Below are 15,221 nucleotides of genomic sequence, written 5' to 3'. Positions count from 1 at the left end.
ATGATCCTGGTGTGCATAAGGAAGCATTCTGAGATAGCCACATGGTGAAAACTGGCAAGCAGCAGCATGGCTTCAGCTTAAGTTCCTGCCTCCAGTTCCTTTCTTGAGTTAATGCCTTGTCTTCATTCAGTGATGGTGTGTGACTTAGAATTTAAAGATGGAATAAACCCTTTTCTAACAAAATATGTTTCTTTTACTCATGTATTGAATATTACTAGTAACAAATCTGTTATCCAAATGTTAGACTTATAAGAAATCAAGATAACATAGATTGTTGTGGATACATTTTGGGACAAAGCCTTATACCTTATGTCATGAATCAGACAGTAAAGATTAAGAATACATGGGTTATTAAATACAAATTTCATTGAAAGACAAAGATTACTTAGGTAGGAGTTACTGGACATTGAAACCAAAAAGATTCTACAAATAACAGGATAGTGCAATTATTTTTGATTCCCCATTAAAATATGAAGAGCACATTGTTGATGGTATCACATATTTCATTTGCTGGATATTTAAAAAAAATCAAGCTTGGACTAACCTGAAAATTGTTTCTGTTAGATATATTTAATACTACAAGAAAATGCTATTTAGGTTGTTAGCAAGAGAAAAGATAATGATTTTTTTTATCTTCTGCTGGACATTGCTACAATTTTGAAATGAGAAGTAAAGTGTACCAAAGATACAGTAGCAGTGAAACTGTACTAAGGACTAAGCAGCCGCTTCTTTATTTCATTTGAGACTTTCTTTAAGGGTGAAAAATCAGGCATGGCAGTGCAAACATAGTTAAAAAACATGAGGAGGGAAGTTGTAGGTCCTAGCATAAAATCATTTGTTACTATTCTAAATGGTCATTTTCAGACACACAAAAAAAGACATTTCTGATGATATCCGTCAATTTGTGATGTTCTCAGGGTTTGGTTAAACATGATTCTTGTTGCATTCAGTGTTGGTCAATACATAAATGAAAAAATCACTAAAACCAAGTACAGTAAATGAATACTCATGTATGGTTTAGTCATATACATGGGGGACCATTATCATTGATGGGTGCTGGGAGAGCAAGTTTCACTTTTCTTTAGAAATGTGTCCACTTGTAAGGATACAGAGAACACATTTTGACTTAAGAGAGATAATATATATCAAGGTAAAATCCAGAAATGTAATAAATGGAGATAAGTATTAATGACAATACTTTGGAAAAAGACAAGGATGTTCACTCTACACCTCCTATTTATTACATTATTAGGAGTCTTATTTCAAGTAAAAGAGTGAAGGACAAAGACATGATACAGCAAGGAAAGTAAGATGTTAAAATATCTTAATTTGAATAGGGTGTGTTTCTATTTATAAATTGTCCTTAATTTTCAACCAGAAACCTGTTGCGACTGATACCCCCAGCAAAAATTACAGGATTAAAATTTAGTGCATAAAATTTAGTAGGCTTCATATACAACTAAGGTAGTATTTAAGAAATCATAGAAACAATGCCATTTCCAACACAAACATACACACAACTGAAATGTAAAAGGCTACATTGACAATTTATGTAACTAGAAAAGTTAATTGAAGAAGAAATTACAGGCTAAAGTGCCTCCATGGTAATAAAATTACAGAACTATTACTTTACACATGGCCCTTCTTCCAAAAGCAAATCACACATTTAGTGTAATCGCCAAAAAAATCTTCATACAAAATTAAAAATTTAATTTTAATTTCATATGGGAATAAGAAGTTTCACCTTAAAAAAAATTAAATAAAAAACAAAACAACACCACCACCAAAAAAACTCTAAAATCCAACAACAACAACAAAACCCCAAGCCAAAATAATTGTAAAAAATCTGAAATAATTGGACAGAAAGAATTATCAGGTTCCCAGATTTCACATGGTGCTAATGTGACAAAATCTACACAATATGGCATAAAACTTACTACATTGATCAATTGAAGTGAAATAATGACTCACATATAATCCCACACTGATACAATCACCGGTTTGTTGAACAATATTTAATTTTTTTTAACTAAATGGTTCTGATCAATCTGTACAGCTACAGACAGAATAATGAAACATATACACACACATGTGAATAATTAATACCATCATGCTTTCCATATATTTATTTTAAAACATATATGTGGTGCACATATACAGTTAAATAATGTTCAATAGTAAAAAAGTGAAATTTGCAGGTAGACAGGTGGCAATGAGAAGAACCAGTAGCAGTGAGTGATGGATAAAATCTGAAAGAAAACAAATGCTCCCTGTTTTCTACACATGAGGTGGCTACATAAGATCTTTTGTTTTGTATGGTTTTATGGAGGCCATGTGAAAAATATGATATTGGATACTAGTCATTGTCATTGAGGAATGTGTTTATAGAGGCATGGGATTATAATACGTAGTAAATGAAAGTAGAAAGGGGATTTCTGGAGGCAGTTTTATGTTGATAGTGGTATGATTGAGTTTAGAAAAGTCAGAGTCAACATCAAGGTTTAGCCAAAGTGAAATGAACATATAGAAGTTACTTGGAAACTTTTATGTTAGCATATACTATTTAATACAATATTAAGTAAGAATATTAACACATATGTGACATAAAATATCATAGAAAGAGTACTGGAAGCTAAATGTTTAGTCAGGAATGGGGATAGGTCTATCTATTAAGAATGAGGACATCCTAAGTTTTGCAGACAAATGGATGGAACCAGAAAATATCATCCAGAGTGAGGTAACTCAGACCCAAAAGAATGTGCGTGGTATGTACTCACCAATAAGTGGATACAGCCAAAAAAGTACTGAAAACCCAAGATACAGTCCACAGAACTCTGAGTTCTAGGTCAACAAGCTGAAGTGCCCAAGTGAAGAGTCCCCAGTTCCACTTGGGAGAGAGAAGAAAGCAATCACAAGTTGGGAGGGAAGGAGGGACCTGGGAGGGAGGGACCTAGGAGGGAAAGTGGACAAAGAAGGAAGAGGGGTGGGGGAGAGGGAAACCTGATCTGGTATTGGGTAAAGGAAAAGGACTGAAGCCCTGAGAGCCAGCAGAAAGAATGGAAACAAACAACCTCAGGAAATAGGAGGTTGTAAGGATCCTCCAGAATGCACAAGAGAACTGAGATCTAAGAGACTCTTAGGACACAAAGGGAGGGGTTTTAGATAAAATGCCCAACAGTAGGGAGAGGGAACTTAAAGAACCCACCTCCAGCAGGAAGACTGGACATCAAGTGACAGATGGGGTTGCCATCCCACAGTCACATATCTAACTCATAATTGTTACTGTCTGAAAGAATTACAGGGATGGAAATGGAGAGGAGCCTGAGGAAAAGAAGGTCCAGACACAGGTCCAAAGTGGGATCCAGCTCAAGGGAAGGTCTCAAGGCCTGACACTATTATTGAAGCTATGGAGCACCCACAAAATGGTACCTATCATAACTGCTTTCTGAAAGACTCAACAAGCAGCTAGAAGAGTCAGATGCAGATATTTCCACCCAACCAATGGACAGAAGTAGCTGACCCCTGTTGTTGAATTAGAGGAAGCTGAACTGAAAAAAGCTAAGTAGAAAGATGATCCTATAGAAGGACCAGCAGTCTAAATTACCTGGACCTCCAATGTCTCTCAAAAACTGGACCACTGTGGGGAGCAGGTGTGGTGGTAGTCCCAAGATGGTGCTCGGGACTGCAGCCAAGTCTTATGTGCTTTTTTTGAGACTTCCTTTGTCACTGCAATTAATATGAATCTCATTACCTCAGCCTCAGGGAGACTATACAAACAAAGGTAAAAAGGAGCCAAAATACCACAAAAATAGTCTCTAGGCCAGATTCTGAAATTCTTCTCCACTGAAACCTTTTGGGCTATGTCCGTATAGTTCAATCATATTCAGCAACAACATTTTCCATATTCCTAGTAGAATAAGTCATTAATCCCAACTTAAACCATTGCACTGCTTTCCAAAGTCCCAGAAATCCATATTACTCCAAACAAAAGCATGGTTAGTTCTATCACAAAGATACTTCAGTCCTTGGTACCAACTTTTATCTTTGATGGGGTTATGCTTCTGTAAACAGACACCATGACCAATACAAGTCTTTTTTTTTTAACAGTTCAGTCTTTATCCCTCTCCCAGTCATCCCTCATACCGTAAGTCCTCCTCTCCCTTGTCTCCAAGAGGATTTCCTTACCCTACCAGACCTCCTCACTCCCTGGGGCCATATGTCTCTTGTGGGTTAGATGTGTCTTCTCTCACTGAGTTCAGACCAGGCAAGTCTCTGCTATATAGGTGTTAAGGGCTTCATATGAGCTGGTTATGCTGCCTGGTTTGTGACTCAGTGTATGAGTCACAAACACAGAAAACACAGAAGTGGATGCTCACATTCAGCTATTGGATGAATCACAGGACCCCCAATGGAGGAGCTAGAGAAAGTACCCAAAGAGATAAAGGGATCTGCAACCCTATAGGTGGAACAACATTATGAATTAACCAGTACCCTGAGCGCTTGACTCTAGCTGCATATGTATCAAAAGATGGCCTAGTCGGCCATCACTGGAAAGAGAGGCCCATTGGACATGCAAACTTTATATGCCCCAGTACAGGGGAACGCCAGGGCCAAAAAAATGGGAATGGGTGTGTAGGGAAGTGGGGGGGGGAGGGTGTGGGGGACTTTTGGGATAGCATTGGAAATGTAAAGGAGGAAAATACCTAGTAAAATATTTTTTAAAAAAGAAAAAAATATTAAGATAATGAAAAACCCTCACTAACCCCACATCTGATACAGGGAATATATACATACATATATATATATATATATATATATATATATATATATATATATATATACTCGAGAAGCTAACCACTAGGAAACCAAACAACCCAATCAAAAAAATGGGGTATAGAACTAAACAGAGATGTTACAACAAATTTATCTTGAATGGCTGAGAAAAGAAAAAGAAATGTTCAAAGTCCTTAATGATCAGGGAAATGCAAATCAAAAAAACCCTGAGATTCTAACTTACACCAATCAGAATGGCTAAGATCAAAAACTCAGGTGAAAGCAAAAATTGGCAAGGACGTGAAGAAAGAGGAATACTCCTCCATTGCTGGTAGGAGTGCAAACTGGTAAAACCACTCTGGAAATCAATCTGGAGATTCCTCAGAAAATTTGAAATAGATGTACCTGAGGACCCAGCTGTACTACTCTTGGACATATACCAAAAATGATCTACCATTCCACAGGGGCACATGTCTACTATATTCATACTGGTCTTGTTTGAGAGACAGAAGCTGGAAGCAACCCAGATGTCCTACAATATAATAATGGATACAGAAAATATGGTTTATTTGCACCGTGGAATACTATTTAGCTATTAAGAACAAGAACACCATGAGTTTTGTAAGCAAATAGATGGAACTAGAAAATATCATTCTGAGTGAAGTAACTCAGACCCAAAAGACATTCATGGTATATACTCACTATAAGTGGACATTAACAAATGCAGGTCTTATAAAGGACATTTAATTGGTGCTGGCTTATAGGTTCAGAGGTTTGATACATTATCATCGAGGCAGGATCATGGCAGTGTTCAAGCAGGCATGGTGCAGGCAGAGCTGAGTGTTCAACATCTTCATCTGAAGACTGTTAGCAGAATACTGACTTCCAGGCAGCTAGGATGAGTGTCTTAAAGCCCAGACCCACGGTGGCACATCTACTCCTACAGGTCCATACCTTCTAATAGTGACATTACTGTGTTGAGCATAGAGCACATACAAACCATCACAGAAAGTTTCTTTAAAGGTGATAGATAATATGAAACAGAATTCAGGGTATACAAAACATTGGTAAAGGTATTAAGTAAGAAATTTCAGGATCATATTAATATTAATTAATCTCATGATCCAGGTGTGACTATCACTCTCTTCTGCTGTACTTGACATTATATTTATATGCACTATAGAACAGGATTATTGTACATGAAGGTATAACAATAATTACCATAGTATGAATAACAGAAGTAGCAATAGCAATTTAGAGAAGCAAACATTCTATCTACTCACAGATTCCTTGTGTTATCACATACCTTATCAACATTGACTTTGTTATTTCTGTTGTATATACAGGTCTTCATATTTTAGGAAATATTATAAGTGTAGGTCATGCAAAATAATTTATCCTTGTTTTAGATTTCATATTTTTCATTTGGGTAGTTTATTTTATTTCCAAATTTACCAAAGATTGGTCTTAAGTAGCAATATTTTTGTAACTGGTGTTTGTAAGTAATAATTTTATGTGAACCATTTTTTTGTCTTGATCTATTTCAGTATAGAGATTTTAGAGCAAAGATTTGGAGCCAGAAAGGAATTACCTGGGGGAGCCAGTCTGGAGGAAGAATGAGTTCAAGACCTGTCCAAACCCTGAAAATCTCATCCTTGCTCTGGGCCTGCATGTCCCAGTGCACATAGGTCTTATGCCCCCGCCTCCATCACCTTTGAGGTAATTACTTAGTCTGTTGACCAAATTACTGGTCAAACTTCTCTCAGTGTAAGGATGTAGAAGCACCTGGAACCCTTCTTTATGCAAATGAAGCATTCCTAGCACTTCAGCCACAGTTAATAGTATATACTCACCCCCTCCCCAAAGCTTTATCTCTGCCACAAGGTTTATATAATTCTTCTTACCCCCAGTAAACAGGTGCTGTTTTGGTGAAAAACATCTCTGGAGAAGGCCATTTATCCAACACTCATGCAGACCAATTTCCTCTCAAAACTACCTGGCCCAGTTATGATTCATTCTTTGCATTCCAGCTTGGTGACCTAGGGAGCCTGGATACCCACAGGGCACATGAAAATCCAGGCCAGTAGATAGTTAAATTACAGAAGAGATAAGATAAGAGTATGTTATCATTCAAATGCCTCTCTTGGGAAAAGATGAGCCTAAAGGGACTAAACCCAATGTCCAGGCAAGAATGTAAGTGGAGGGATAAGGTGTTCAATCCACAATGAAACCTTTCTACCCAAAATATGTCCCATGTACAAAAAATGCAGGGATAAAGATGGAGCAGATATCTAGGGAATGGCCAAACAAGAACCTGAGCAACTTGAGACAAATCCCAGGGCCAAGCACTAATCCTTGACACTATTAAGTATACTCTGTTATGCTTCCAGATAGAAACCTAGGATTATTCTCCTCTGAGAGGCTCTACACAGCACGAGACAGAAACAAATACAGAGACCCACAGACAAACATTATTTGGCGTGCAGGATATATTTTGAATGAATTGGGAAAAGGATTGAAGTCCAAAAAGGTGATAGTTAATCCACAGAAATATACTGGGATCTCTCAGAGACTGAACCACCAATGAAAAAGCATTCATGTGATGGACTTAGCCCCCCACATCTGCATATATGTAGCATATGTGGAGCTCAGTCTTCATCTAGATTCCACAACAAATGGAGTGGATGCTGACACTATTTGTGGAATCCATTCCTTTGCCTGGCTTCTTTTTTGTCCTCAGTAAGAGGATGTTCTTAGCCTTTCACAGACGTGAGGTGGCATGGTAGGAGGATACCCAGGGGAGAACCCACTCTCTCAAAAGATAAGGGGATCTAGGTATGGAGGGAAGTCCTGTGTGAAGGTCAGACCAGGAGAGGGGTCAGCAATTGGTATGTAAAATGAATAAATATATAAATTAATGGGAAAAGATGCGAATTGAGTGAGAATATATAACCATGTCATGCCATGTAACCCAGAGATGAAAAATCAAGGGCTACTTGATTTCTCAATACAAGTCAATCCAATAAGTCAAATCATACCATTTTTGGTGCCATATAATAATAAAGCATAGATGTATTCTGAAGGAAACCAAAAGAAATGTCTTAAAGAGAGATTATTCAAGGTCTTCCACAAACCATTGGAGAAAACAGACTCTTCCACATTGATCCTTGTAACAGCACAATTCCCTATCCACAGTGCAATTTCTTTCCACTATTTCAGGGGTTTGGCAATGTAAATCATGCTTTTCTTCCATGTAAGAGTTATAGCAGACTTCACAATATATGCTTTGTTTCAAGTCACAATTTTATACCCTGGTATAATATGGTAAGAAGTTTTCCTTGATATTATTAAAATAAAAACACTTAGAATATTTACTTGTATGTTCATAGTTCTTGGAGGACCCTGCGTCCATATGTAACAGCCTGTGGGCCTTTGAAAGTAAAATATATCTAATAAAAATTTTAGTAAGTGAAATTAGTTTCCAAAAGTTTAAATTAGAATATATTGACAATCTGTATCACAATGTTTTAAGGAACTGACTCCCATTTCCAGTTGTTGGAAACTGTCCTGAAAATAAACCATAAAACACACATATATAATGAGAATGATGTGGTACTTAACTATGTGTATTTAACTAATTAGTGTAAAACTGTTAATGGAAAGAGGCCAGTGAAATTTATGGACATCCAAAAGCTCTTGCCATGCAAGCTTAGACACCTAAATTTGTTATCTGGAAGCCACATAGAAGAAACTGAACCAGCACTCAAAAGATATCTTCTCAACTTCAAGCCATACATACACACAATGTGGTAAGAATATAATCTATATTTATTTAATTAATGGAAAAGTTATAAAGAAATGCTCAACAGATGGAGTATTTGAATAGATTTTATTATCTTTCTTCTTTATTTTAAAAGTGCATTAAAAAGTAATTTGAGTTTGGCATTTCCAAAGATTTATAAATATTTATGTAAAGAAAGGTAAAAACCAGGAGGTTGTTGTAGGTTATTTATATAAAATCAACTGTTCATTGAATTGTGCTTTGTATTTGGACTTTGAAATCTGGTCCACTGGCCAAAAGTATATATCAATTATGTAAACATATTCCTTAATATATAAAAATATGTATTTGGTATATTATATGTACATATTATTTTGCTTATTTTTTTGTCAACTTGACTCAATTTGAGTTTTCTGGGATTAGAGAACCTCAGTTGAACTGTGTCTACCAGTTTGTCTATATACCAATCTGTGGGGTAATTTTCTTAATCGATGATTGATGGGGAAAACCCAGTCCACTTTGTGTGTTACCACAACTGGTCAGATGATCCTGGTGTGCATAAGGAAGCATTCTGAGATAGCCACATGGTGAAAACTGGCAAGCAGCAGCATGGCTTCAGCTTAAGTTCCTGCCTCCAGTTCCTTTCTTGAGTTAATGCCTTGTCTTCATTCAGTGATGGTGTGTGACTTAGAATTTAAAGATGGAATAAACCCTTTTCTAACAAAATATGTTTCTTTTACTCATGTATTGAATATTACTAGTAACAAATCTGTTATCCAAATGTTAGACTTATAAGAAATCAAGATAACATAGATTGTTGTGGATACATTTTGGGACAAAGCCTTATACCTTATGTCATGAATCAGACAGTAAAGATTAAGAATACATGGGTTATTAAATACAAATTTCATTGAAAGACAAAGATTACTTAGGTAGGAGTTACTGGACATTGAAACCAAAAAGATTCTACAAATAACAGGATAGTGCAATTATTTTTGATTCCCCATTAAAATATGAAGAGCACATTGTTGATGGTATCACATATTTCATTTGCTGGATATTTAAAAAAAATCAAGCTTGGACTAACCTGAAAATTGTTTCTGTTAGATATATTTAATACTACAAGAAAATGCTATTTAGGTTGTTAGCAAGAGAAAAGATAATGATTTTTTTTATCTTCTGCTGGACATTGCTACAATTTTGAAATGAGAAGTAAAGTGTACCAAAGATACAGTAGCAGTGAAACTGTACTAAGGACTAAGCAGCCGCTTCTTTATTTCATTTGAGACTTTCTTTAAGGGTGAAAAATCAGGCATGGCAGTGCAAACATAGTTAAAAAACATGAGGAGGGAAGTTGTAGGTCCTAGCATAAAATCATTTGTTACTATTCTAAATGGTCATTTTCAGACACACAAAAAAAGACATTTCTGATGATATCCGTCAATTTGTGATGTTCTCAGGGTTTGGTTAAACATGATTCTTGTTGCATTCAGTGTTGGTCAATACATAAATGAAAAAATCACTAAAACCAAGTACAGTAAATGAATACTCATGTATGGTTTAGTCATATACATGGGGGACCATTATCATTGATGGGTGCTGGGAGAGCAAGTTTCACTTTTCTTTAGAAATGTGTCCACTTGTAAGGATACAGAGAACACATTTTGACTTAAGAGAGATAATATATATCAAGGTAAAATCCAGAAATGTAATAAATGGAGATAAGTATTAATGACAATACTTTGGAAAAAGACAAGGATGTTCACTCTACACCTCCTATTTATTACATTATTAGGAGTCTTATTTCAAGTAAAAGAGTGAAGGACAAAGACATGATACAGCAAGGAAAGTAAGATGTTAAAATATCTTAATTTGAATAGGGTGTGTTTCTATTTATAAATTGTCCTTAATTTTCAACCAGAAACCTGTTGCGACTGATACCCCCAGCAAAAATTACAGGATTAAAATTTAGTGCATAAAATTTAGTAGGCTTCATATACAACTAAGGTAGTATTTAAGAAATCATAGAAACAATGCCATTTCCAACACAAACATACACACAACTGAAATGTAAAAGGCTACATTGACAATTTATGTAACTAGAAAAGTTAATTGAAGAAGAAATTACAGGCTAAAGTGCCTCCATGGTAATAAAATTACAGAACTATTACTTTACACATGGCCCTTCTTCCAAAAGCAAATCACACATTTAGTGTAATCGCCAAAAAAATCTTCATACAAAATTAAAAATTTAATTTTAATTTCATATGGGAATAAGAAGTTTCACCTTAAAAAAAATTAAATAAAAAACAAAACAACACCACCACCAAAAAAACTCTAAAATCCAACAACAACAACAAAACCCCAAGCCAAAATAATTGTAAAAAATCTGAAATAATTGGACAGAAAGAATTATCAGGTTCCCAGATTTCACATGGTGCTAATGTGACAAAATCTACACAATATGGCATAAAACTTACTACATTGATCAATTGAAGTGAAATAATGACTCACATATAATCCCACACTGATACAATCACCGGTTTGTTGAACAATATTTAATTTTTTTTAACTAAATGGTTCTGATCAATCTGTACAGCTACAGACAGAATAATGAAACATATACACACACATGTGAATAATTAATACCATCATGCTTTCCATATATTTATTTTAAAACATATATGTGGTGCACATATACAGTTAAATAATGTTCAATAGTAAAAAAGTGAAATTTGCAGGTAGACAGGTGGCAATGAGAAGAACCAGTAGCAGTGAGTGATGGATAAAATCTGAAAGAAAACAAATGCTCCCTGTTTTCTACACATGAGGTGGCTACATAAGATCTTTTGTTTTGTATGGTTTTATGGAGGCCATGTGAAAAATATGATATTGGATACTAGTCATTGTCATTGAGGAATGTGTTTATAGAGGCGTGGGATTATAATACGTAGTAAATGAAAGTAGAAAGGGGATTTCTGGAGGCAGTTTTATGTTGATAGTGGTATGATTGAGTTTAGAAAAGTCAGAGTCAACATCAAGGTTTAGCCAAAGTGAAATGAACATATAGAAGTTACTTGGAAACTTTTATGTTAGCATATACTATTTAATACAATATTAAGTAAGAATATTAACACATATGTGACATAAAATATCATAGAAAGAGTACTGGAAGCTAAATGTTTAGTCAGGAATGGGGATAGGTCTATCTATTAAGAATGAGGACATCCTAAGTTTTGCAGACAAATGGATGGAACCAGAAAATATCATCCAGAGTGAGGTAACTCAGACCCAAAAGAATGTGCGTGGTATGTACTCACCAATAAGTGGATACAGCCAAAAAAGTACTGAAAACCCAAGATACAGTCCACAGAACTCTGAGTTCTAGGTCAACAAGCTGAAGTGCCCAAGTGAAGAGTCCCCAGTTCCACTTGGGAGAGAGAAGAAAGCAATCACAAGTTGGGAGGGAAGGAGGGACCTGGGAGGGAGGGACCTAGGAGGGAAAGTGGACAAAGAAGGAAGAGGGGTGGGGGAGAGGGAAACCTGATCTGGTATTGGGTAAAGGAAAAGGACTGAAGCCCTGAGAGCCAGCAGAAAGAATGGAAACAAACAACCTCAGGAAATAGGAGGTTGTAAGGATCCTCCAGAATGCACAAGAGAACTGAGATCTAAGAGACTCTTAGGACACAAAGGGAGGGGTTTTAGATAAAATGCCCAACAGTAGGGAGAGGGAACTTAAAGAACCCACCTCCAGCAGGAAGACTGGACATCAAGTGACAGATGGGGTTGCCATCCCACAGTCACATATCTAACTCATAATTGTTACTGTCTGAAAGAATTACAGGGATGGAAATGGAGAGGAGCCTGAGGAAAAGAAGGTCCAGACACAGGTCCAAAGTGGGATCCAGCTCAAGGGAAGGTCTCAAGGCCTGACACTATTATTGAAGCTATGGAGCACCCACAAAATGGTACCTATCATAACTGCTTTCTGAAAGACTCAACAAGCAGCTAGAAGAGTCAGATGCAGATATTTCCACCCAACCAATGGACAGAAGTAGCTGACCCCTGTTGTTGAATTAGAGGAAGCTGAACTGAAAAAAGCTAAGTAGAAAGATGATCCTATAGAAGGACCAGCAGTCTAAATTACCTGGACCTCCAATGTCTCTCAAAAACTGGACCACTGTGGGGAGCAGGTGTGGTGGTAGTCCCAAGATGGTGCTCGGGACTGCAGCCAAGTCTTATGACTTGCACCTGACTTCCTCATACACCCGAAAATAAGCCACATCCATCATGAGAGCTGCACAGGCGCACCATGACACAAGATATGGCCATTTGATGAAGGCCAATGAACTGAGATTATGTGGACTGGGCTGATGGGGAGTGGATGAAGGGTTATATAAGGGATTGCAATTGGGAGCTAGGAGAGATTCCTGCTTGCATGTTGAAACGTTCCTGAAAAAACTGCTTTGAGAAGAACACTGTGTCGTTGCTCTTTTCTGCTGGTCAGAGACAGAAGCAACAGACCACCAAACAGACAGCATACACCAGCTGATATGAGACCCCCTAACACACATACAGTAGAGGACTTCAGGGTCTGTATTTATTCAGAGATGATGCACCTAACCTTCAAGAGACTGGAGGCCCCAGTGAATTTATAGGTCAAGTAGTTTGGGGGTGGGGACATCCATGTGGAGAGAAGGGGTGGGGAGGAGGTATGGGATGTGGAACAGTTGAAGGGTGGATAGGTGGGACAAAGTATAGAGTGTAAAAGAAGTCCCAACATTTTGAAATGAAAACCTAAATAAAATGACAAAAAGCAAAGGACATTCCTCTGTGGACCTCTGTGTTCCAGAGCCTACAGTAGTCTGCACTGGATCCTCTGAATTAATGTTACAACATTCAGCCTAGTGTTTTTATGGCATTCCTAAGTGTGTTAACAAGTGGATCTCTGAGTTTTGTGCCTGCTCCTTTGGACTTTCCCTTCTGTTGGGTTGCCTTGTCCACCCTTCATATGATGGTTTTTGATCTTACTATATTTCATTATGATAGGTTTGGCTGTTTTTTCTTGGATGGGATTTTTTTTTTTTTTTTTTTTTTTTAGTATGAGACAGAAAGAGAGCTGAGCTGGAAGGGAGGATAGATGAAGAACTTGGAGGAGTAGAAAAAAGGGAAACTGTAATCATGATATATTGTATTAAAATTAAAGGAGAATTCCAGTAAGACCTGTAAACAACCAAACACAAAAAACAAAGACAAGGCTCACCCATGTGAATTTATCTCTTTGAGAAAGTCACCCCCCCCAAATTATTTGTGAATGCTCCTTTGCATATCTTATAAGCTTCATCAACATGAAGAGAGTAGAGGAGAGAATAGATTAAGTGTTCAGAGAAATTACTTCCAAATTCACCAGCTTTTTGTGAATCTGTAGATTACAAAAATTTAATAAGTAACAATACCTACCAACACAGAAGCAGTATAACAATATTTAAAATAGATCACATTACAAGATGACAGAACAAAGGTTTATAGTTCTGTAACACTATGTATGCCATATCTCTGTATGTAAAGATACCTCATGTTTCCACACATTGACTTTTCACACACCTGAATTTACTTTGTACACTAACTTTCTTAATGCCACATTGGAATCCCCTTTCCTGTATTATAAGTATCAACGTGTCAAAACACATATTTACCTGATCCTCCTATCCCTTCAGAAACTGGGAGCTGCAAATCACCATTATCTGTTGTGATTTCCTTCTGAAAATAATCTGCATGTTAACTCTCAAGTGCTTTTATCCCTTCCCATCATAATTATATTCACAGCAAGACACAATATAATTTCAATTCCTTTAGGAATATTATTTTTAATGCAACATCCATATACTAAAACAAATGTTCTTTTTTTTCTGTCTACCTTTAATTTCCACACACCTTTAATCCACAATACTGTCTGTTCTTTGAAATATTAATGTTCACCCTGTAACAACACAGGACAGGACAAAGGAAGCCAGGTCCTAATCTGGTAATTTTCTAAACTGATTCTTCAAAGACTTTAAATGTATAGGATAATGTTCTAATCCCAACAAACTTGCACTTCTTAATGTGCACAAATCATATATATCTATTAAAGAAACAAGGGGTCAAAGTGGGAGCTGACCTTGGTTGCTGCATTTCCTTGCTGACCATTCCTAGGGTGGATGTGACAGGCATCTTTGGCTGAGCAGGACCTGCTGCACTGAATTATCTAATCACACTCCCAACCCCCATTTTGTGCTAGTGAGCCTGCACAGCCCTCCAATCACGCATGCGTGCATGTTTGCCAGGCTGCAGGGATTTAAAAATCTTTTCTAAAGCTAATGAAAGAGCAGGCAGCCATGAGCTATGATCTGTACTATTGCTACAGATCATACGGGGGGGGGGGGAGGGGGGAGTCATAAACCCCTGTATAAAATGGTCAGGAATAAAGTCAAGCTGTTTTGTGGGCAACGATGACCACATAATATTGAATTATATTCACCTTTTGATTTCTATACAAAGGAAAGAAAGAGTGCTTAGAAAAAAAAAATGTAAGCAAACTAAGGAAAGTCCAAAAGCAGTAGATACTTGTAGTACTATCAGGAGAAATCACTAAGCAATAAAAGATGCTACCTTAACAACGTTCTGC

The 15,221-nt window shown here is 36.8% G+C and overlaps 1 protein-coding gene across 1 annotated transcript in view; it reads right to left on the bottom strand.

Moving 5' to 3' along the window:
* Nucleotides 1-14,794, bottom strand: part of Snurf (SNRPN upstream open reading frame) — a 125,304-nt gene extending 110,510 nt beyond the window's left edge. Inside the window, exon 1 of the mRNA XM_085841690.1 lies at nucleotides 14,715-14,794. The gene's annotated coding sequence lies outside the window, so the exon portion shown is untranslated. The remainder of the gene's footprint in view (nucleotides 1-14,714) is intronic.
* Nucleotides 14,795-15,221: the final 427 nt, after the last annotated feature.

Source organism: Mus caroli, unplaced genomic scaffold (assembly GCF_978045245.1).
Source record: "Mus caroli unplaced genomic scaffold, Mus_caroli_1 scaffold_8, whole genome shotgun sequence".
Taxonomy (NCBI): Eukaryota; Metazoa; Chordata; class Mammalia; order Rodentia; family Muridae; genus Mus; species Mus caroli.
The sequence above is the reverse complement of the archived record's forward strand: the minus strand, read 5'-3'. Positions and strand labels throughout refer to the sequence as shown.